The sequence below is a fragment of the Nematostella vectensis genome, chromosome 9 (assembly GCF_932526225.1).
Source record: "Nematostella vectensis chromosome 9, jaNemVect1.1, whole genome shotgun sequence".
NCBI lineage: Eukaryota > Metazoa > Cnidaria > Anthozoa > Actiniaria > Edwardsiidae > Nematostella > Nematostella vectensis.
The window spans coordinates 16,950,920-16,975,774 of record NC_064042.1 but is presented as its reverse complement, the minus strand read 5'-3'; the positions used below and the strand labels follow the sequence as shown (position 1 = coordinate 16,975,774).

Here is a 24,855-nt window from a genome sequence, read left to right as displayed (position 1 = left end):
AGAGAAGACACATTTTTCAGGTTGGCCTCGTTAGCGCAGTAGGCAGCGCGTCAGTATCATAATCGAATGTAGAAATCTGAATGTCGTGAGTTCGATCCTCAGACGGGGCATATTTTTTTTCTTTTGAAAACGAATGACTATGACCGGTTTGACGAAAACACCACAAAGACACATAGAGAAGACACATTTCTCATGTTGGCCTCATTAGCGCAGTAGGCGGCGCGTCAATACCATAATCGAATGTAGAAATCTGAATGTCGTGAGTTCGATCCTCACACGGGGCCTTTTTTTCTTTTGAAAACGAACGACTCTATGACCGGTTTGACGAAAACACCACAAACACGCATAGAGAAGACACATTTCTTATGTTGGCCTTGTTAGCGCAGTAGGAAGCGCGTCAGTATCATAATCAAATCTAGAAATCTGAAGGTCGTGAGTTCGATCCTCACACGGGGCACATGTTTTTTTTCTTTTGAAAACGAATGACTCTATGAGCGGTTTACAAAATACGCAACAAACACGCATAGAGAAGAGACTTTTCTCATGTTGGCCTCGTTAGCGCAGTAGGCAGCGCGTCAGTCTCATAATCAAATGTAGAAATCTGAAGGTCGTGAGATCGATCCTCACACGGGGCATATTTTTTTCTTTTGAAAACGAATGACTCTATGACCGGTTTGACGAAAACATCACAAACACGCATAGAGAAGACACATTTCTTATGTTGGCCTTGTTAGCGCAGTAGGAAGCGCGTCAGTATCATAATCGAATGTAGAAATCTGAATGTCGTGAGTTCGATCCTCAGACGGGGCATATTTTTTTCTTTTGAAAACGTAAGACTCTATGACCGGTTTGACGAAAACACCACAAACACACATAGAAAAAGCACATTTCCCATATAGGCGTCGTTAGCGCAATAGGCAGCGCGTCAGTCTCATAATCAAATCTAGAAATCTGAAAGTCGTGAGTTCGATCCCACACGGGGCACAATTTTTTTTCTTTTGAAAACGAATGACTCTATGAGCGGTTTGACAAAAAACACAACAAACACGCATACAGAAGACACTTTTCTCATGTTGGCCTCGTTAGCGCAGTAGGCAGCGCGTCAGTATCATAATCGAATGTAGAAATCTGAATGCCGTGAGTTCGATCCTCAGACGGGGCATGTTTTTTTTCTTTTGAAAACGAATGACTATGACCGGTTTGACGAAAACACCACAAAGACACATAGAGAAGACACATTTCTCATGTTGGCCTCATTAGCGCAGTAGGCGGCGCGTCAATACCATAATCGAATGTAGAAATCTGAATGTCGTGAGTTCGATCCTCACACGGGGCCTTTTTTTTCTTTTGAAAACGAACGACTCTATGACCGGTTTGACGAAAACACCACAAACACACATAGAGAAGACACATTTCCCATATAGGCGTCGTTAGCGCAATAGGCAGCGCGTCAGTCTCATAATCAAATGTAGAAATCTGAAGGTCGTGAGATCGATCCTCACACGGGGCACATGTTTTTTTTCTTTTGAAAACGAATGACTCTATGAGCGGTTTGACAAAAAACGCAACAAACACGCATAGAGAAGAGACTTTTCTCATGTTGGCCTCGTTAGCGCAGTAGGCAGCGCGTCAGTCTCATAATCAAATGTAGAAATCTGAAGGTCGTGAGATCGATCCTCACACGGGGCATATTTTTTTCTTTTGAAAACGAATGACTCTATGACCGGTTTGACGAAAACACCACAAACACGCATAGAGAAGACACATTTCTTATGTTGGCCTTGTTAGCGCAGTAGGAAGCGCGTCAGTATCATAATCAAATATAGAAATCTGAAGGTCTTGAGTTCGATCCTCACACGGGGCATATTTTTTTTCTTTTGAAAACGAATGACTCTATGACCGGTTTGACGAAAACACCACAAACACGCATAGAGGAGACACATTTCTCATGTTGGCCTCGTTAGCGTAATAGGCGGAGCGTCAGTATCATAATCGAATGTAGAAATCTGAATGTCGTGAGTTCGATCCTCACACGGGGCATATTTTTTTTTTGAAAACGAAAGACTCTATGACCGGTTTGACGAAAGCACCACAAACACGCATAGAAAAGGCACATTTCCCATGTAGGCGTCGTTAGCGCAATAGGCAGCGCGTCAGTCTCATAATCAAATCTAGCAATCTGAAGGTCGTGAGTTCGATCCTCACACGGGGCACATTTTTTTTTTCTTTTGAAAACGAATGACTCTATGAGCGGTTTGACAAAAAACACCACAAACACGCATAGAGAAGACACATTTCTCATGTTGGCCTCGTTAGCGCAGTAGGCAGCGCGTCAGTCTCATAATCAAATCTAGAAATCTGAAGGTCGTGAGTTCGATCCTCACACGGGACACAATTTTTTTTCTTTTGAAAACGAACGACTCTATGAGCGGTTTGACAAAAAAACACAACAAACACGCATAGAGAAGACACTTTTCTCATGTTGGCCTCGTTAGCGCAGTAGGCAGCGCGTCAGTATCATAATCGAATGTAGAAATCTGAATGTCGTGAGTTCGATCCTCAGACAGGGCATATTTTTTTCTTTTGAAAACGAATGAATCTATGACCGGTTTGACGAAAACACCACAAACACGCAAAGAGAAGACACATTTCTTATGTTGGCCTTGTTAGCGCAGTAGGAAGCGCGTCAGTATCATAATCAAATCTAGAAATCTGAAGGTCGTGAGTTCGATCCTCACACGTGGCACATTTTTTTTTCTTTTGAAAACGAATGACTCTATGAGCGGTTTGACAAAAAACACAACAAACACGCATAGAGAAGAGACTTTTCTCATGTTGGTCCGTAAGCGCAGTAGGCAGCGCGTCAGTCTCATAATCAAATGTAGAAATCTGAAGGTCGTGAGTTCGATCCTCAGGGGCACATTTTTTCTTTTAAAAACGAAAGACTATGACCGGTTTGACGAAAACACCACAGACACGCATAGAAAAGACGCATTTCTCATGTTGGCCTCGTTAGCGCAATAGGCAGCGCGTCAGTCTCATAATCTGATTTAGAAATCTGAAGGTCGTGAGTTCGATCCTCACACAGGGCATATTTTTTTTCTTTTGAACACGAATGACTCTATGACCGGTTTGACGAAAACACCACAAACACGCATAGAGAAGACACATTTTTCAGGTTGGCCTCGTTAGCGCAGTAGGCAGCGCGTCAGTATCATAATCGAATGTAGAAATCTGAATGTCGTGAGTTCGATCCTCAGACGGGGCATATTTTTTTCTTTTGAAAACGAATGACTCTATGACCGGTTTGACGAAAACACCACAAACACGCATAGAGAAGACACATTTCTTATGTTGGCCTTGTTAGCGCAGTAGGAAGCGCGTCAGTATCATAATCAAATCTAGAAATCTGAAGGTCGTGAGTTCGATCCTCACACGGGGCAAATGTTTTTTTTCTTTTGAAAACGAATGACTCTATGAGCGGTTTGACAAAAAACGCAACAAACACGCATAGAGAAGAGACTTTTCTCATGTTGGCCTCGTTAGCGCAGTAGGCAGCGCGTCAGTCTCATAATCTGATTTAGAAATCTGAAGGTCGTGAGTTCGATCCTCAGACGGGGCATATTTTTTTTCTTTTGAACACGAATGACTCTATGACCGGTTTGACGAAAACACCACAAACACACATAGAGAAGACACATTTCCCATGTAGGCGTCGTTAGCGCAATAGGCAGCGCGTCAGTCTCATAATCAAATGTAGAAATCTGAAGGTCGTGAGTTCGATACTCACACAGGGCATATTTTTTCTTTTGAAAACGAATGACTCTATGACCGGGTTGACGAAAACACCACAAACACACATAGAGAAGACACATTTCCCATGTAGGCGTCGTAAGCAAAATAGGAAGCGCGTCAGTATCATAATCAAATCTAGAAATCTGAAGGCCGTGAGTTCGATCCTCACACGGGGCACATTTTTTTCTTTTGAAAACGAATGACTCTATGAGCGGTTTGACAAAAAACACAACAAACACGCATAGAGAAGAGACTTTTCTCATGTTGGCCTAGTTAGCGCAGTAGGCAGCGAGTCAGTCTCATAATCAAATCTAGAAATCTGAAGGTCGTGAGTTCGATCATCACACGGGGCACATTTTTTTTTTCAAAACGAATGACTCTTTGACCGGTTTAAAGAAAACACCACAGACACGCATAGAAAAGACGCATTTCTCATGTTGGCCTCGTTAGCGCAGTAGGCGGCGCGTCAGTATCATAATCGAATGTAGAAATCTTATGTCGTGAGTTCGATCCTCACACGGGGCATATTTTTTCTTTTGAAAACGAAAGACTCTATGACCGGTTTGACGAAAGCACCACAAACACGCATAGAAAAGGCACATTTCCCATGTAGGCGTCGTTAGCGCAATAAGCAGCGCGTCAGTCTCATAATCAAATCTAGAAATCTGAAGGTCGTGAGTTCGATCCTCACACGGGGCACATTTTTTTTTCTTTTGAAAACGAATGACTCTATGAGCGGTTTGACAAAAAACACAACAAACACGCATAGAGAAGACACTTTTCTCATGTTGGCCTCGTTAGCGCAGTAGGCAGCGCGTCAGTATCATAATCGAATGTAGAAATCTGAATGCCGTGAGTTCGATCCTCAGACGGGGCATGTTTTTTTCTTTTGAAAACGAATGACTCTATGACCGGTTTGACGAAAACACCACAAACACGCATAGAGAAGACACATTTCTTATGTTGGCCTTGTTAGCGCAGTAGGAAGCGCGTCAGTATCATAATCAAATCTAGAAATCTGAAGGTCTTGAGTTCGATCCTCACACGGGGCATATTTTTTTTTCTTTTGAAAACGAATGACTCTATGACCGGTTTGACGAAAACACCACAAACACGCATAGAGGAGACACATTTCTCATGTTGGCCTCGTTAGCGCAATAGGCGGCGCGTCAGTATCATAATCGAATGTAGAAATCTGAATGTCGTGAGTTCGATCCTCACACGGGGCATATTTTTTTTTTTGAAAACGAAAGACTCTATGACCGGTTTGACGAAAGCACCACAAACACGCATAGAAAAGGCACATTTCCCATGTAGGCGTCGTTAGCGCAATAGGCAGCGCGTCAGTCTCATAATCAAATCTAGAAATCTGAATGTCGTGAGTTCGATCCTCACACGGGGCACATTTTTTTTTTCTTTTGAAAACGAATGACTCTATGAGCGGTTTGACAAAAAACACAACAAACACGCATAGAGAAGACACTTTTCTCATGTTGGCCTCGCTAGCGCAGTATGCAGCGCGTCAGTCTCATACTCAAATCTAGAAATCTGAAGGTCGTGAGTTCGATCCTCACACGGGGCATATTTTTTTTCTTTTGAAAACGAATGACTCTATGACCGGTTTGACGAAAACACCACAAACACGCATGGAGAAGACACTTTTCTCATGTTGGCCTCGTTAGCGCAGTAGGCAGCGCGTCAGTATCATAATCAAATTTAGAAATCTGAATGTCGTGAGTTCGATCCTCAGACGGGGCATATTTTTTTCTTTTGAAAACGAATGACTCTATGACCGGTTTGACGAAAACACCACAAACACGCATAGAGAAGACACATTTCTCATGTTAGCCTCGTTAGCGCAGTAGGCAGCGCGTCAGTCTCATAATCAAATGTAGAAATCTGAAGGTCGTGAGTTCGATCATCACACGGGGCATATTTTTTTCTTTTGAAAACGAATGACTCTATGACCGGTTTGACGAAAACACCACAAACACGCATAGAAAAGGAACATTTCTCAGGTTGGCCTCGCTAGCGCAGTAGGCAGCGTGTCAGTCTCATAATCAAATGTAGAAATCTGAAGGTCGTGAGTTCGATCCTCACACGGGGCATATTTTATTCTTTTGAAAACTAATTACTCTATGACCGGTTTGACAAAAAAACACCACAAACACGCATAGAGAAGACACTTTCTCATATTGGCCTCGTTAGCGCAGTAGGCAGCGCGTCAGTCTCATAATCGAATGTAGAAATCTGAAGGTCTTGAGTTCGATCCTCACACGGGGCATATTTTTCTTCTTTTGAAAACGAATGACTCTATGACCGGTTTGACGAAAACACCACAAACACGCATAGAGAAGACACATTTCTCATGTTAGCCTCGTTAGCGCAGTAGGCAGCGCGTCAGTCTCATAATCAAATGTAGAAATCTGAAGGTCGTGAGTTCGATCCTCACACGGGGCATATGTTTTCTTTTGAAAACGAATGACTCTATGACCGGTTTGACGAAAACACCACAAACACACATAGAGAAGACACATTTAGCATGTAGGCGTCGTTAGCGCAATAGGCAGCGCGTCAGTCTCATAATCTGATTTAGAAATATGAAGGTCGTGAGTTCGATCCTCACAAAGGGCATATTTTTTTTCTTTTGAACACGAATGACTCTATGACCGGTTTGACGAAAACACCACAAACACGCATAGAGAAGACATATTTTTCAGGTTGGCCTCGTTAGCGCAGTAGGCAGCGCGTCAGTCTCATAATCAAATGTAGAAATCTGAAGGTCGTGAGATCGATCCTCACACGGGGCATATTTTTTTCTTTTGAAAACGAAAGACTCTATGACCGGTTTGACGAAAACACCACAAACACGCATAGAAAAGGCACATTTCCCATGTAGGCGTCGTTAGCGCAATAGGCATCGCGTCAGTCTCATAATCAAATGTAGAAATCTGAAGGTCGTGAGTTCGATCCTCACACAGGGCATATTTTATTCTTTTGAAAACTAATTACTCTATGACCGGTTTGACAAAAAAACACCACAAACACGCATAGAGAAGACACTTTCTCATGTTGGCCTCGTTAGCGCAGTAGGCAGCGCGTCAGTCTCATAATCGAATGTAGAAATCTGAAGGTCTTGAGTTCGATCCTCACACGGGGCATATTTTTTTTCTTTTGAAAACGAATGACTCTATGACCGGTTTGACGAAAACACCACAAACACGCATAGAGAAGACACATTTCTCATGTTAGCCTCGTTAGCGCAGTAGGCAGCGCGTCAATCTCATAATCAAATGTAGAAATCTGAAGGTCGTGAGTTCGATCCTCACACGGGGCATATTTTTTCTTTTGAAAACGAATGACTCTATGACCGGTTTGACGAAAACACCACAAACACACATAGAGAAGACACATTTCTCATGTTGGCCTCATTAGCGCAGTAGGCGGCGCGTCAATATCATAATCGAATGTAGAAATCTGAATGTCGTGAGTTCGATCCTCACACGGGGCATATGTTTTCTTTTGAAAACGAATGACTCTATGACCGGTTTGACGAAAACACCACAAACACGCATAGAGAAGACACATTTTTCAGGTTGGCCTCGTTAGCGCAGTAGGCAGCGCGTCAGTCTCATAATCAAATGTAGAAATCTGAAGGTCGTGAGATCGATCCTCACACGGGGCATATTTTTTTCTTTTGAAAACGAAAGACTCTATGACCGGTTTGACGAAAACACCACAAACACGCATAGAAAAGGCACATTTCCCATGTAGGCGTCGTTAGCGCAATAGGCATCGCGTCAGTCTCATAATCAAATCTAGAAATCTGAAGGTCGTGAGTTCGATCCTCACACGGGGCACATTTTTTTTCTTTTGAAAACGAATGACTCTATGAGCGGTTTGACAAAAAACACAACAAACACGCATAGAGAAGAGACTTTTCTTATGTTGGCCTCGTTAGCGCAATAGGCAGCGCGTCAGTCTCATAATCAAATCTAGAAAACTGAAGGTCTTGAGTTCGATCCTCACACAGGGCATATTTTTTTTCTTTTGAACACGAATGACTCTATGACCGGTTTGACGAAAACACCACAAACACGCATAGAGAAGACACATTTTTCAGGTTGGCCTCGTTAGCGCAGTAGGCAGCGCGTCAGTATCATAATCTAATGTAGAAATCTGAATGTCGTGAGTTCGATCCTCAGACGGGGCATATTTTTTTCTTTTGAAAACGTAAGACTCTATGACCGGTTTGACGAAAACACCACAAACACGCATAGAAAAAGCACATTTCCCATGTAGGCGTCGTTAGCGCAATAGGCAGCGCGTCAGTCTTATAATCAAATCTAGAAAACTGAAGGTCGTGAGTTCGATCCCACACGGGGCACAATTTTTTTTCTTTTGAAAACGAATGACTCTATGAGCGGTTTGACAAAAAACACAACAAACACGCATACAGAAGACACTTTTCTCATGTTGGCCTCGTTAGCGCAGTAGGCAGCGCGTCAGTATCATAATCGAATGTAGAAATCTGAATGTCGTGAGTTCGATCCCCAGACGGGGCACATTTTTTTCTTTTCAAAACGAATGACTCTATGACCGGTTTAAAGAAAACACCACAGACACACATAGAGAAGACGCATTTCTCATGTTGGCCTCGTTAGCGCAGTAGACAGCGCGTCAGTCTCATAATCAAATGTAGAAATCTGAATGTCGTGAGTTCGATCCTCACACGGGGCATATTTTTTTTCTTTTGAAAACGAATGACTCTATGAGCAGTTTGACGAAAACACCACAAACACGAATAGAAAAGACGCATTTCTCATGTTGACCTCGTTAGCGCAGTAGGCAGCGCGTCAGTCTCATAATCAAATGTAGAAATCTGAAGGTCGTGAGTTCGATCCTCACACGGGGCATATTTTTTTCTTTTGAAAACGAATGACTCTATGACCGGTTTGACGAAAACACCACAAACACGTATAGAGAAGACACATTTCTCAGGTTGGCCTCGCTAGCGCATTAGGCAGCGTGTAAGTCTCATAATCAAATGTAGAAATCTGAAGGGCGTGAGTTCGATCCTCACACGGAGCATATTTTATTCTTTTGAAAACGAATGACTCTATAACCGGTTTGACGAAAACACCACAAACACGCATAGAGAAGACACATTTCCCATGTAGGCGTCGTTAGCGAAATAGGCAGCGCGTCAGTCTCATAATCAAATCTAGAAATCTGAAGGTCGTGAGTTCGATCATCACACGGGGCACATTTTTTTTTAAAACGAATGACTCTATGAGCGGTTTGACAAAAAACACAACAAACACGCATAGAGAAGAGACTTTTCTCATGTTGGCCTAGTTAGCGCAGTAGGCAGCGCGTCAGTCTCATAATCAAATCTAGAAATCTGAAGGTCGTGAGTTCGATCATCACACGGGGCACATTTTTTTTTTCAAAACGAATGACTCTATGACCGGTTTGACAAAAAACACAACAAACACGCATAGAGAAGACACTTTTCTCATGTTGGCCTCGTTAGCGCAGTAGGCAGCGCGTCAGTATCATAATCGAATGTAGAAATCTGAATGTCGTGAGTTCGATCCTCAGCCAGGGCATATTTTTTTCTTTTGAAAACGAATGAATCTATGACCGGTTTGACGAAAACACCACAAACACGCATAGAGAAGACACATTTTTCAGGTTGGCCTCGTTAGCGCAGTAGGCGGCGCGTCAATATCATAATCGAATGTAGAAATCTGAATGTCGTGAGTTCGATCCTCACACGGGGCATATTTTTTCTTTTGAAAACGAATGACTCTATGACCGGTTTGACGAAAACACCACAAACACGCATAGAGAAGACACATTTCTTATGTTGGACTTGTTAGCGCAGTAGGAAGCGCGTCAGTATCATAATCAAATCTAGAAATCTGAAGGTCGTGAGTTCGATGCTCACACGTGGCACATTTTTTTTTTCTTTTGAAAACGAATGACTCTATGAGCGCTTTGACAAAAAACACAACAAACACGCATAGAGAAGAGACTTTTCTCATGTTGGTCCGTAAGCGCAGTAGGCAGCGCGTCAGTCTCATAATCAAATCTAGAAATCTGAAGGTCGTGAGTTCGATCATCACACGGGGCACATTTTTTTTTTCAAAACGAATGACTCTATGACCGGTTTAAAGAAAACACCACAGACACGCATAGAAAAGACGCATTTCTCATGTTGGCCTCGTTAGCGCAGTAGGCAGCGCGTCAGTCTCATAATCAAATGTAGAAATCTGAAGGTCGTGAGTTCGATCCTCAGGGGCATATTTTGTCTTTTAAAAACGAAAGACTATGACCGGTTTGACGAAAACACCACAAACACGCATAGAAAAGGCACATTTCCCATGTAGGCATCTTAGCGCAATAGGCAGCGCGTCAGTCTCATAATCTGATTTAGAAATCTGAAGGTCGTGAGTTCGATCCTCACACAGGGCATATTTTTTTTCTTTTGAACACGAATGACTCTATGACCGGTTTGACGAAAACACCACAAACACGCATAGAGAAGACACATTTTTCAGGTTGGCCTCGTTAGCGCAGTAGGCAGCGCGTCAGTATCATAATCGAATGTAGAAATCTGAATGTCGTGAGTTCGATCCTCAGACGGGGCATATTTTTTTCTTTTGAAAACGTAAGACTCTATGACCGGTTTGACGAAAACACCACAAACACGCATAGAAAAAGCACATTTCCCATGTAGGCGTTGTTAGCGCAATAGGCAGCGCGTCAGTCTCATAATCAAATCTAGAAAACTGAAGGTCGTGAGTTCGATCCCACACGGGGCACAATTTTTTTTCTTTTGAAAACGAATGACTCTATGAGCGGTTTGACAAAAAACACAACAAACACGCATACAGAAGACACTTTTCTCATGTTGGCCTCGTTAGCGCAGTAGGCAGCGCGTCAGTATCATAATCGAATGTAGAAATCTGAATGTCGTGAGTTCGATCCCCAGACGGGGCATATTTTTTTCTTTTGAAAACAAATGACTCTATGACCGGTTTGACGAAAACACCACAAACACGCATAGAGAAGACACATTTCTCATGTTAGCCTCGTTAGCGCAGTAGGCAGCGCGTCAGTCTCATAATCAAATGTAGAAATCTGAAGGTCGTGAGTTCGATCCTCACACGGGGCATGTTTTTTTTCTTTTGAAAACGAATGACTATGACCGGTTTGACGAAAACACCACAAAGACACATAGAGAAGACACATTTCTCATGTTGGCCTCATTAGCGCAGTAGGCGGCGCGTCAATACCATAATCGAATGTAGAAATCTGAATGTCGTGAGTTCGATCCTCACACGGGGCCTTTTTTTTTCTTTTGAAAACGAACGACTCTATGACCGGTTTGACGAAAACACCACAAACACACATAGAGAAGACACATTTCCCATGTAGGCGTCGTTAGCGCAATAGGCAGCGCGTCAGTCTCATAATCTGATTTAGAAATCTGAAGGTCGTGAGTTCGATACTCACACAGGGCATATTTTTTTCTTTTGAAAACGAATGACTCTATGACCGGTTTCACGAAAACACCGCAAACACGCATAGAGAAGACACATTTTTCAGGTTGGCCTCGTTAGCGCAGTAGGCAGCGCGTCAGTCTCATAATCTAATGTAGAAATCTGAAGGTCGTGAGATCGATCCTCACACGGGGCATATTTTTTTCTTTTGAAAACGAATGACTCTATGACCGGTTTCACGAAAACACCACAAACACGCATAGAGAAGACACATTTTTCAGGTTGGCCTCGTTAGCGCAGTAGGCAGCGCGTCAGTCTCATAATCAAATGTAGAAATCTGAAGGTCGTGAGATCGATCCTCACACGGGGCACATTTTTTTTTCTTTTGAAAACGAATGACTCTATGACCGGTTTGACGAAAACACCACAAACACGCATAGAGAAGACACATTTCTTATGTTGGCCTTGTTAGCGCAGTAGGAAGCGCGTCAGTATCATAATCAAATCTAGAAATCTGAAGGTCGTGAGTTCGATCCTCACACGGGGCACATGTTTTTTTTCTTTTGAAAACGAATGACTCTATGAGCGGTTTGACAAAAAACGCAACAAACACGCATAGAGAAGAGACTTTTCTCATGTTGGCCTCGTTAGCGCAGTAGGCAGCGCGTCAGTCTCATAATCAAATGTAGAAATCTGAAGGTCGTGAGATCGATCCTCACACGGGGCATATTTTTTTCTTTTGAAAACGAATGACTCTATGACCGGTTTGACGAAAACACCACAAACACGCATAGAGAAGACACATTTCTTATGTTGGCCTTGTTAGCGCAGTAGGAAGCGCGTCAGTATCATAATCAAATCTAGAAATCTGAAGGTCTTGAGTTCGATCCTCACACGGGGCATATTTTTTTTCTTTTGAAAACGAATGACTCTATGACCGGTTTGACGAAAACACCACAAACAAGCATAGAGGAGACACATTTCTCATGTTGGCCTCGTTAGCGCAGTAGGCGGCGCGTCAGTATCATAATCGAATGTAGAAATCTGAAGGTCGTGAGTTCGATCCTCACACGGGGCACATGTTTTTTTTCTTTTGAAAACGAATGACTCTATGAGCGGTTTGACAAAAAACGCAACAAACACGCATAGAGAAGAGACTTTTCTCATGTTGGCCTCGTTAGCGCAGTAGGCAGCGCGTCAGTCTCATAATCAAATGTAGAAATCTGAAGGTCGTGAGATCGATCCTCACACGGGGCATATTTTTTTCTTTTGAAAACGAATGACTCTATGACCGGTTTGACGAAAACACCACAAACACGCATAGAGAAGACACATTTCTTATGTTGGCCTTGTTAGCGCAGTAGGAAGCGCGTCAGTATCATAATCAAATCTAGAAATCTGAAGGTCGTGAGTTCGATCCTCACACGTGGCACATTTTTTTTTTCTTCTGAAAACGAATGACTCTATGAGAGGTTTGACAAAAAACACAACAAACACGCATAGAGAAGAGACTTTTCTCATGTTGGTCCGTAAGCGCAGTAGGCAGCGCGTCAGTCTCATAATCAAATCTAGAAATCTGAAGGTCGTGAGTTCGATCATCACACGGGGCACATTTTTTTTTTCAAAACGAATGACTCTATGACCGGTTTAAAGAAAACACCACAGACACGCATAGAAAAGACGCATTTCTCATGTTGGCCTCGTTAGCGCAGTAGGCAGCGCGTCAGTCTCATAATCAAATGTAGAAATCTGAAGGTCGTGAGTTCGATCCTCAGGGGCATATTTTTTCTTTTAAAAACGAAAGACTATGACCGGTTTGACGAAAACACCACAAACACGCATAGAAAAGGCACATTTCCCATGTAGGCATCGTTAGCGCAATAGGCAGCGCGTCAGTCTCATAATCTGATTTAGAAATCTGAAGGTCGTGAGTTCGATCCTCACACAGGGCATATTCTTTTTCTTTTGAACACGAATGACTCTATGACCGGTTTGACGAAAACGCCACAAACACGCATAGAGAAGACACATTTTTCAGGTTGGCCTCGTTAGCGCAGTAGGCAGCGCGTCAGTATCATAATCGAATGTAGAAATCTGAATGTCGTGAGTTCGATCCTCAGACGGGGCATATTTTTTTCTTTTGAAAACGTAAGACTCTATGACCGGTTTGACGAAAACACCACAAACACGCATAGAAAAAGCACATTTCCCATGTAGGCGTCGTTAGCGCAATAGGCAGCGCGTCAGTCTAATAATCAAATCTAGAAAACTGAAGGTCGTGAGTTCGATCCCACACGGGGCACAATTTTTTTTCTTTTGAAAACGAATGACTCTATGAGCGGTTTGACAAAAAACACAACAAACACGCATACAGAAGACACTTTTCTCATGTTGGCCTCGTTAGCGCAGTAGGCAGCGCGTCAGTATCATAATCGAATGTAGAAATCTGAATGTCGTGAGTTCGATCCCCAGACGGCGCATATTTTTTTCTTTTGAAAACAAATGACTCTATGACCGGTTTGACGAAAACACCACAAACACGCATAAGAAGACACATTTCTCATGTTAGCCTCGTTAGCGCAGTAGGCAGCGCGTCAGTCTCATAATCAAATGTAGAAATCTGAAGGTCGTGAGTTCGATCCTCACACGGGGCATGTTTTTTTTCTTTTGAAAACGAATGACTATGACCGGTTTGACGAAAACACCACAAAGACACATAGAGAAGACACATTTCTCATGTTGGCCTCATTAGCGCAGTAGGCGGCGCGTCAATACCATAATCGAATGTAGAAATCTGAATGTCGTGAGTTCGATCCTCACACGGGGCCTTTTTTTTTTCTTTTGAAAACGAACGACTCTATGACCGGTTTGACGAAAACACCACAAACACACATAGAGAAGACACATTTCCCATGTAGGCGTCGTTAGCGCAATAGGCAGCGCGTCAGTCTCATAATCTGATTTAGAAATCTGAAGGTCGTGAGTTCGATACTCACACAGGGCATATTTTTTTCTTTTGAAAACGAATGACTCTATGACCGGTTTCACGAAAACACCACAAACACGCATAGAAAAGACACATTTTTCAGGTTGGCCTCGTTAGCGCAGTAGGCAGCGCGTCAGTCTCATAATCAAATGTAGAAATCTGAAGGTCGTGAGATCGATCCTCACACGGGGAATATTTTTTTCTTTTGAAAACGAATGACTCTATGACCGGTTTGACGAAAACACCACAAACACGCATAGAGAAGACACATTTCTTATGTTGGCCTTGTTAGCGCAGTAGGAAGCGCGTCAGTATCATAATCAAATCTAGAAATCTGAAGGTCGTGAGTTCGATCCTCACACGGGGCACATGTTTTTTTTCTTTTGAAAACGAATGACTCTATGAGCGGTTTGACAAAAAACGCAACAAACACGCATAGAGAAGAGACTTTTCTCATGTTGGCCTCGTTAGCGCAGTAGGCAGCGCGTCAGTCTCATAATCAAATGTAGAAATCTGAAGGTCGTGAGATCGATCCTCACACGGGGCATATTTTTTTCTTTTGAAAACGAATGACTCTATGACCGGTTTGACGAAAACACCACAAACACGCATAGAGAAGACACATTTCTTATGTTGGCCTTGTTAGCGCAGGAGGAAGCGCGTCAGTATCATAATCAAATCTAGAAATCTGAAGGTCTTGAGTTCGATCCTCACACGGGGCATATTTTTTTTCTTTTGAAAACGAATGACTCTATGACCGGTTTGACGAAAACACCACAAACAAGCATAGAGGAGACACATTTCTCATGTTGGCCTCGTTAGCGCAGTAGGCGGCGCGTCAGTATCATAATCGAATGTAGAAATCTGAATGTCGTGAGTTCGATCCTCACACGGGGCATATTTTTTTCTTTTGAAAACGAAAGACTCTATGACCGGTTTGACGAAAGCACCACAAACACACATAGAAAAGGCACATTTCCCATGTAGGCGTCGTTAGCGCAATAGGCAGCGCGTCAGTCTCATAATCAAATGTAGAAATCTGAAGGTCGTGAGTTCGATCCTCACACGGGGCATATTTTTTTTCTTTTGAAAACGAATGACTCTATGAGCGGTTTGACGAAAACACCACAAACACGAATAGAAAAGACGCATTTCTCATGTTGACCTCGTTAGCGCAGTAGGCAGCGCGTCAGTCTCATAATCAAATGTAGAAATCTGAAGGTCGTGAGTTCGATCCTCACACGGGGCATATTTTTTTCTTTTGAAAACGAATGACTCTATGACCGGTTTGACGAAAACACCACAAACACGTATAGAGAAGACACATTTCTCAGGTTGGCCTCGCTAGCGCATTAGGCAGCGTGTAAGTCTCATAATCAAATGTAGAAATCTGAAGGGCGTGAGTTCGATCCTCACACGGAGCATATTTTATTCTTTTGAAAACGTAAGACTCTATGACCGGTTTGACGAAAACACCACAAACACGCATAGAAAAAGCACATTTCCCATGTAGGCGTTGTTAGCGCAATAGGCAGCGCGTCAGTCTCATAATCAAATCTAGAAAACTGAAGGTCGTGAGTTCGATCCCACACGGGGCACAATTTTTTTTCTTTTGAAAACGAATGACTCTATGAGCGGTTTGACAAAAAACACAACAAACACGCATACAGAAGACGCATTTCTCATGTTGACCTCGTTAGCGCAGTAGGCAGCGCGTCAGTCTCATAATCAAATGTAGAAATCTGAAGGTCGTGAGTTCGATCCTCACACGGGGCATATTTTTTTCTTTTGAAAACGAATGACTCTATGACCGGTTTGACGAAAACACCACAAACACGTATAGAGAAGACACATTTCTCAGGTTGGCCTCGCTAGCGCATTAGGCAGCGTGTAAGTCTCATAATCAAATGTAGAAATCTGAAGGGCGTGAGTTCGATCCTCACACGGAGCATATTTTATTCTTTTGAAAACGAATGACTCTATAACCGGTTTGACGAAAACACCACAAACACGCATAGAGAAGACACATTTCCCATGTAGGCGTCGTTAGCGAAATAGGCAGCGCGTCAGTCTCATAATCAAATCTAGAAATCTGAAGGTCGTGAGTTCGATCATCACACGGGGCACATTTTTTTTTAAAACGAATGACTCTATGAGCGGTTTGACAAAAAACACAACAAACACGCATAGAGAAGAGACTTTTCTCATGTTGGCCTAGTTAGCGCAGTAGGCAGCGCGTCAGTCTCATAATCAAATCTAGAAATCTGAAGGTCGTGAGTTCGATCATCACACGGGGCACATTTTTTTTTTCAAAACGAATGACTCTATGACCGGTTTGACAAAAAACACAACAAACACGCATAGAAAAGACGCATTTCTCATGTTGGCCTCGTTAGCGCAGTAGGCAGCGCGTCAGTATCATAATCGAATGTAGAAATCTGAATGTCGTGAGTTCGATCCTCAGACGGGGCAATTTTTTTTCTTTTGAAAACGTAAGACTCTATGACCGGTTTGACAAAAACACCACAAACACGCATAGAGAAGACACATTTCTCATGTTGGCCTCGTTAGCGCAGTAGGCAGCGCGTCAGTCTCATAATCAAATCTAGAAATCTGAAGGTCGTGAGTTCGATCCTCACACGGGACACAATTTTTTTTCTTTTGAAAACGAACGACTCTATGAGCGGTTTGACAAAAAACACAACAAACACGCATAGAGAAGACACTTTTCTCATGTTGGCCTCGTTAGCGCAGTAGGCAGCGCGTCAGTATCATAATCGAATGTAGAAATCTGAATGTCGTGAGTTCGATCCTCAGCCAGGGCATATTTTTTTCTTTTGAAAACGAATGAATCTATGACCGGTTTGACGAAAACACCACAAACACGCATAGAGAAGACACATTTTTCAGGTTGGCCTCGTTAGCGCAGTAGGCGGCGCGTCAATATCATAATCGAATGTAGAAATCTGAATGTCGTGAGTTCGATCCTCACACGGGGCATATTTTTTCTTTTGAAAACGAATGACTCTATGACCGGTTTGACGAAAACACCACAAACACGCATAGAGAAGACACATTTCTTATGTTGGACTTGTTAGCGCAGTAGGAAGCGCGTCAGTATCATAATCAAATCTAGAAATCTGAAGGTCGTGAGTTCGATGCTCACACGTGGCACATTTTTTTTTTCTTTTGAAAACGAATGACTCTATGAGCGCTTTGACAAAAAACACAACAAACACGCATAGAGAAGAGACTTTTCTCATGTTGGTCCGTAAGCGCAGTAGGCAGCGCGTCAGTCTCATAATCAAATCTAGAAATCTGAAGGTCGTGAGTTCGATCATCACACGGGGCACATTTTTTTTTTCAAAACGAATGACTCTATGACCGGTTTAAAGAAAACACCACAGACACGCATAGAAAAGACGCATTTCTCATGTTGGCCTCGTTAGCGCAGTAGGCAGCGCGTCAGTCTCATAATCAAATGTAGAAATCTGAAGGTCGTGAGTTCGATCCTCAGGGGCATATTTTGTCTTTTAAAAACGAAAGACTATGACCGGTTTGACGAAAACACCACAAACACGCATAGAAAAGGCACATTTCCCATGTAGGCATCTTAGCGCAATAGGCAGCGCGTCAGTCTCATAATCTGATTTAGAAATCTGAAGGTCGTGAGTTCGATCCTCACACAGGGCATATTTTTTTTCTTTTGAACACGAATGACTCTATGACCGGTTTGACGAAAACACCACAAACACGCATAGAGAAGACACATTTTTCAGGTTGGCCTCGTTAGCGCAGTAGGCAGCGCGTCAGTATCATAATCGAATGTAGAAATCTGAATGTCGTGAGTTCGATCCTCAGACGGGGCATATTTTTTTCTTTTGAAAACGTAAGACTCTATGACCGGTTTGACGAAAACACCACAAACACGCATAGAAAAAGCACATTTCCCATGTAGGCGTTGTTAGCGCAATAGGCAGCGCGTCAGTCTCATAATCAAATCTAGAAAACTGAAGGTCGTGAGTTCGATCCCACACGGGGCACAATTTTTTTTCTTTTGAAAACGAATGACTCTATGAGCGGTTTGACAAAAAACACAACAAACACGCATACAGAAGACACTTTTCTCATGTTGGCCTCGTTAGCGCAGTAGGCAGCGCGTCAGTATCATAATCGAATGTAGAAATCTGAATGTCGTGAGTTCGATCCCCAGACGGGGCATATTTTTTTCTTTTGAAAACAAATGACTCTATGACCGGTTTGACGAAAACACCACAAACACGCATAGAGAAGACACATTTCTCATGTTAGCCTCGTTAGCGCAGTAGGCAGCGCGTCAGTCTCATAATCAAATGTAGAAATCTGAAGGTCGTGAGTTCGATCCTCACACGGGGCATGTTTTTTTTCTTTTGAAAACGAATGACTATGACCGGTTTGACGAAAACACCACAAAGACACATAGAGAAGACACATTTCTCATGTTGGCCTCATTAGCGCAGTAGGCGGCGCGTCAATACCATAATCGAATGTAGAAATCTGAATGTCGTGAGTTCGATCCTCACACGGGGCCTTTTTTTTTCTTTTGAAAACGAACGACTCTATGACCGGTTTGACGAAAACACCACAAACACACATAGAGAAGACACATTTCCCATGTAGGCGTCGTTAGCGCAATAGGCAGCGCGTCAGTCTCATAATCTGATTTAGAAATCTGAAGGTCGTGAGTTCGATACTCACACAGGGCATATTTTTTTCTTTTGAAAACGAATGACTCTATGACCGGTTTCACGAAAACACCGCAAACACGCATAGAGAAGACACATTTTTCAGGTTGGCCTCGTTAGCGCAGTAGGCAGCGCGTCAGTCTCATAATCTAATGTAGAAATCTGAAGGTCGTGAGATCGATCCTCACACGGGGCATATTTTTTTCTTTTGAAAACGAATGACTCTATGACCGGTTTCACGAAAACACCACAAACACGCATAGAGAAGACACATTTTTCAGGTTGGCCTCGTTAGCGCAGTAGGCAGCGCGTCAGTCTCATAATCAAATGTAGAAATCTGAAGGTCGTGAGATCGATCCTCACACGGGGCACATTTTTTTTTCTTTTGAAAACGAATGACTCTATGACCGGTTTGACGAAAACACCACAAACACGCATAGAGAAGACACATTTCTTATGTTGGCCTTGTTAGCGCAGTAGGAAGCGCGTCAGTATCATAATCAAATCTAGAAATCTGAAGGTCGTGAGTTCGATCCTCACACGGGGCACATGTTTTTTTTCTTTTGAAAACGAATGACTCTATGAGCGGTTTGACAAAAAACGCAACAAACACGCATAGAGAAGAGACTTTTCTCATGTTGGCCTCGTTAGCGCAGTAGGCAGCGCGTCAGTCTCATAATCAAATGTAGAAATCTGAAGGTCGTGAGATCGATCCTCACACGGGGCATATTTTTTTCTTTTGAAAACGAATGACTCTATGACCGGTTTGACGAAAACACCACAAACACGCATAGAGAAGACACATTTCTTATGTTGGCCTTGTTAGCGCAGTAGGAAGCGCGTCAGTATCATAATCAAATCTAGAAATCTGAAGGTCTTGAGTTCGATCCTCACACGGGGCATATTTTTTTTCTTTTGAAAACGAATGACTCTATGACCGGTTTGACGAAAACACCACAAACAAGCATAGAGGAGACACATTTCTCATGTTGGCCTCGTTAGCGCAGTAGGCGGCGCGTCAGTATCATAATCGAATGTAGAAATCTGAAGGTCGTGAGTTCGATCCTCACACGGGGCACATGTTTTTTTTCTTTTGAAAACGAATGACTCTATGAGCGGTTTGACAAAAAACGCAACAAACACGCATAGAGAAGAGACTTTTCTCATGTTGGCCTCGTTAGCGCAGTAGGCAGCGCGTCAGTCTCATAATCAAATGTAGAAATCTGAAGGTCGTGAGATCGATCCTCACACGGGGCATATTTTTTTCTTTTGAAAACGAATGACTCTATGACCGGTTTGACGAAAACACCACAAACACGTATAGAGAAGACACATTTCTCAGGTTGGCCTCGCTAGCGCATTAGGCAGCGTGTAAGTCTCATAATCAAATGAAGAAATCTGAAGGGCGTGAGTTCGATCCTCACACGGAGCATATTTTATTCTTTTGAAAACGAATGACTCTATAACCGGTTTGACGAAAACACCACAAACACGCATAGAGAAGACACATTTCCCATGTAGGCGTCGTTAGCGAAATAGGCAGCGCGTCAGTCTCATAATCAAATCTAGAAATCTGAAGGTCGTGAGTTCGATCATCACACGGGGCACATTTTTTTTTAAAACGAATGACTCTATGAGCGGTTTGACAAAAAACACAACAAACACGCATAGAGAAGAGACTTTTCTCATGTTGGCCTAGTTAGCGCAGTAGGCAGCGCGTCAGTCTCATAATCAAATCTAGAAATCTGAAGGTCGTGAGTTCGATCATCACACGGGGCACATTTTTTTTTTCAAAACGAATGACTCTATGACCGGTTTGACAAAAAACACAACAAACACGCATAGAAAAGACGCATTTCTCATGTTGGCCTCGTTAGCGCAGTAGGCAGCGCGTCAGTATCATAATCGAATGTAGAAATCTGAATGTCGTGAGTTCGATCCTCAGACGGGGCAATTTTTTTTCTTTTGAAAACGTAAGACTCTATGACCGGTTTGACAAAAACACCACAAACACGCATAGAGAAGACACATTTCTCATGTTGGCCTCGTTAGCGCAGTAGGCAGCGCGTCAGTCTCATAATCAAATCTAGAAATCTGAAGGTCGTGAGTTCGATCCTCACACGGGACACAATTTTTTTTCTTTTGAAAACGAACGACTCTATGAGCGGTTTGACAAAAAACACAACAAACACGCATAGAGAAGACACTTTTCTCATGTTGGCCTCGTTAGCGCAGTAGGCAGCGCGTCAGTATCATAATCGAATGTAGAAATCTGAATGTCGTGAGTTCGATCCTCAGCCAGGGCATATTTTTTTCTTTTGAAAACGAATGAATCTATGACCGGTTTGACGAAAACACCACAAACACGCATAGAGAAGACACATTTTTCAGGTTGGCCTCGTTAGCGCAGTAGGCGGCGCGTCAATATCATAATCGAATGTAGAAATCTGAATGTCGTGAGTTCGATCCTCACACGGGGCATATTTTTTCTTTTGAAAACGAATGACTCTATGACCGGTTTGACGAAAACACCACAAACACGCATAGAGAAGACACATTTCTTATGTTGGACTTGTTAGCGCAGTAGGAAGCGCGTCAGTATCATAATCAAATCTAGAAATCTGAAGGTCGTGAGTTCGATGCTCACACGTGGCACATTTTTTTTTTCTTTTGAAAACGAATGACTCTATGAGCGCTTTGACAAAAAACACAACAAACACGCATAGAGAAGAGACTTTTCTCATGTTGGTCCGTAAGCGCAGTAGGCAGCGCGTCAGTCTCATAATCAAATCTAGAAATCTGAAGGTCGTGAGTTCGATCATCACACGGGGCACATTTTTTTTTTCAAAACGAATGACTCTATGACCGGTTTAAAGAAAACACCACAGACACGCATAGAAAAGACGCATTTCTCATGTTGGCCTCGTTAGCGCAGTAGGCAGCGCGTCAGTCTCATAATCAAATGTAGAAATCTGAAGGTCGTGAGTTCGATCCTCAGGGGCATATTTTGTCTTTTAAAAACGAAAGACTATGACCGGTTTGACGAAAACACCACAAACACGCATAGAAAAGGCACATTTCCCATGTAGGCATCTTAGCGCAATAGGCAGCGCGTCAGTCTCATAATCTGATTTAGAAATCTGAAGGTCGTGAGTTCGATCCTCACACAGGGCATATTTTTTTTCTTTTGAACACGAATGACTCTATGACCGGTTTGACGAAAACACCACAAACACGCATAGAGAAGACACATTTTTCAGGTTGGCCTCGTTAGCGCAGTAGGCAGCGCGTCAGTATCATAATCGAATGTAGAAATCTGAATGTCGTGAGTTCGATCCTCAGACGGGGCATATTTTTTTCTTTTGAAAACGTAAGACTCTATGACCGGTTTGACGAAAACACCACAAACACGCATAGAAAAAGCACATTTCCCATGTAGGCGTTGTTAGCGCAATAGGCAGCGCGTCAGTCTCATAATCAAATCTAGAAAACTGAAGGTCGTGAGTTCGATCCCACACGGGGCACAATTTTTTTTCTTTTGAAAACGAATGACTCTATGAGCGGTTTGACAAAAAACACAACAAACACGCATACAGAAGACACTTTTCTCATGTTGGCCTCGTTAGCGCAGTAGGCAGCGCGTCAGTATCATAATCGAATGTAGAAATCTGAATGTCGTGAGTTCGATCCCCAGACGGGGCATATTTTTTTCTTTTGAAAACAAATGACTCTATGACCGGTTTGACGAAAACACCACAAACACGCATAGAGAAGACACATTTCTCATGTTAGCCTCGTTAGCGCAGTAGGCAGCGCGTCAGTCTCATAATCAAATGTAGAAATCTGAAGGTCGTGAGTTCGATCCTCACACGGGGCATGTTTTTTTTCTTTTGAAAACGAATGACTATGACCGGTTTGACGAAAACACCACAAAGACACATAGAGAAGACACATTTCTCATGTTGGCCTCATTAGCGCAGTAGGCGGCGCGTCAATACCATAATCGAATGTAGAAATCTGAATGTCGTGAGTTCGATCCTCACACGGGGCCTTTTTTTTTCTTTTGAAAACGAACGACTCTATGACCGGTTTGACGAAAACACCACAAACACACATAGAGAAGACACATTTCCCATGTAGGCGTCGTTAGCGCAATAGGCAGCGCGTCAGTCTCATAATCTGATTTAGAAATCTGAAGGTCGTGAGTTCGATACTCACACAGGGCATATTTTTTTCTTTTGAAAACGAATGACTCTATGACCGGTTTCACGAAAACACCGCAAACACGCATAGAGAAGACACATTTTTCAGGTTGGCCTCGTTAGCGCAGTAGGCAGCGCGTCAGTCTCATAATCTAATGTAGAAATCTGAAGGTCGTGAGATCGATCCTCACACGGGGCATATTTTTTTCTTTTGAAAACGAATGACTCTATGACCGGTTTCACGAAAACACCACAAACACGCATAGAGAAGACACATTTTTCAGGTTGGCCTCGTTAGCGCAGTAGGCAGCGCGTCAGTCTCATAATCAAATGTAGAAATCTGAAGGTCGTGAGATCGATCCTCACACGGGGCACATTTTTTTTTCTTTTGAAAACGAATGACTCTATGACCGGTTTGACGAAAACACCACAAACACGCATAGAGAAGACACATTTCTTATGTTGGCCTTGTTAGCGCAGTAGGAAGCGCGTCAGTATCATAATCAAATCTAGAAATCTGAAGGTCGTGAGTTCGATCCTCACACGGGGCACATGTTTTTTTTCTTTTGAAAACGAATGACTCTATGAGCGGTTTGACAAAAAACGCAACAAACACGCATAGAGAAGAGACTTTTCTCATGTTGGCCTCGTTAGCGCAGTAGGCAGCGCGTCAGTCTCATAATCAAATGTAGAAATCTGAAGGTCGTGAGATCGATCCTCACACGGGGCATATTTTTTTCTTTTGAAAACGAATGACTCTATGACCGGTTTGACGAAAACACCACAAACACGCATAGAGAAGACACATTTCTTATGTTGGCCTTGTTAGCGCAGTAGGAAGCGCGTCAGTATCATAATCAAATCTAGAAATCTGAAGGTCTTGAGTTCGATCCTCACACGGGGCATATTTTTTTTCTTTTGAAAACGAATGACTCTATGACCGGTTTGACGAAAACACCACAAACAAGCATAGAGGAGACACATTTCTCATGTTGGCCTCGTTAGCGCAGTAGGCGGCGCGTCAGTATCATAATCGAATGTAGAAATCTGAAGGTCGTGAGTTCGATCCTCACACGGGGCACATGTTTTTTTTCTTTTGAAAACGAATGACTCTATGAGCGGTTTGACAAAAAACGCAACAAACACGCATAGAGAAGAGACTTTTCTCATGTTGGCCTCGTTAGCGCAGTAGGCAGCGCGTCAGTCTCATAATCAAATGTAGAAATCTGAAGGTCGTGAGATCGATCCTCACACGGGGCATATTTTTTTCTTTTGAAAACGAATGACTCTATGACCGGTTTGACGAAAACACCACAAACACGCATAGAGAAGACACATTTCTTATGTTGGCCTTGTTAGCGCAGTAGGAAGCGCGTCAGTATCATAATCAAATCTAGAAATCTGAAGGTCGTGAGTTCGATCCTCACACGTGGCACATTTTTTTTTTCTTCTGAAAACGAATGACTCTATGAGAGGTTTGACAAAAAACACAACAAACACGCATAGAGAAGAGACTTTTCTCATGTTGGTCTGTAAGCGCAGTAGGCAGCGCGTCAGTCTCATAATCAAATCTAGAAATCTGAAGGTCGTGAGTTCGATCATCACACGGGGCACATTTTTTTTTTCAAAACGAATGA

General features: G+C 42.8%; 8 non-coding genes across 8 annotated transcripts; all 8 read left to right on the top strand.

Annotated features, from left to right (window-relative positions):
- Positions 1 to 2,306: 2,306 nt before the first annotated feature.
- Trnam-cau lies at positions 2,307 to 2,392 on the top strand. Its single transcript is given in 2 exon segments — positions 2,307 to 2,343; positions 2,357 to 2,392. It is a non-coding gene; the product is annotated as a tRNA-Met (tRNA).
- A 3,777-nt stretch (positions 2,393 to 6,169) lies between these two features.
- Trnam-cau lies at positions 6,170 to 6,255 on the top strand. Its single transcript is given in 2 exon segments — positions 6,170 to 6,206; positions 6,220 to 6,255. It is a non-coding gene; the product is annotated as a tRNA-Met (tRNA).
- Positions 6,256 to 10,892: 4,637 nt separating this feature from the next.
- Trnam-cau lies at positions 10,893 to 10,978 on the top strand. Its single transcript is given in 2 exon segments — positions 10,893 to 10,929; positions 10,943 to 10,978. It is a non-coding gene; the product is annotated as a tRNA-Met (tRNA).
- A 2,896-nt stretch (positions 10,979 to 13,874) lies between these two features.
- Positions 13,875 to 13,960, top strand: Trnam-cau. The gene is given in 2 exon segments: positions 13,875 to 13,911; positions 13,925 to 13,960. It is a non-coding gene; the product is annotated as a tRNA-Met (tRNA).
- A 2,893-nt stretch (positions 13,961 to 16,853) lies between these two features.
- On the top strand, positions 16,854 to 16,939 carry Trnam-cau. The gene is given in 2 exon segments: positions 16,854 to 16,890; positions 16,904 to 16,939. It is a non-coding gene; the product is annotated as a tRNA-Met (tRNA).
- A 1,663-nt stretch (positions 16,940 to 18,602) lies between these two features.
- Positions 18,603 to 18,688, top strand: Trnam-cau. The gene is given in 2 exon segments: positions 18,603 to 18,639; positions 18,653 to 18,688. It is a non-coding gene; the product is annotated as a tRNA-Met (tRNA).
- A 2,370-nt stretch (positions 18,689 to 21,058) lies between these two features.
- Trnam-cau lies at positions 21,059 to 21,144 on the top strand. The gene is given in 2 exon segments: positions 21,059 to 21,095; positions 21,109 to 21,144. It is a non-coding gene; the product is annotated as a tRNA-Met (tRNA).
- A 1,663-nt stretch (positions 21,145 to 22,807) lies between these two features.
- Trnam-cau lies at positions 22,808 to 22,893 on the top strand. Its single transcript is given in 2 exon segments — positions 22,808 to 22,844; positions 22,858 to 22,893. It is a non-coding gene; the product is annotated as a tRNA-Met (tRNA).
- The last annotated feature ends 1,962 nt before the right edge of the window (positions 22,894 to 24,855 follow it).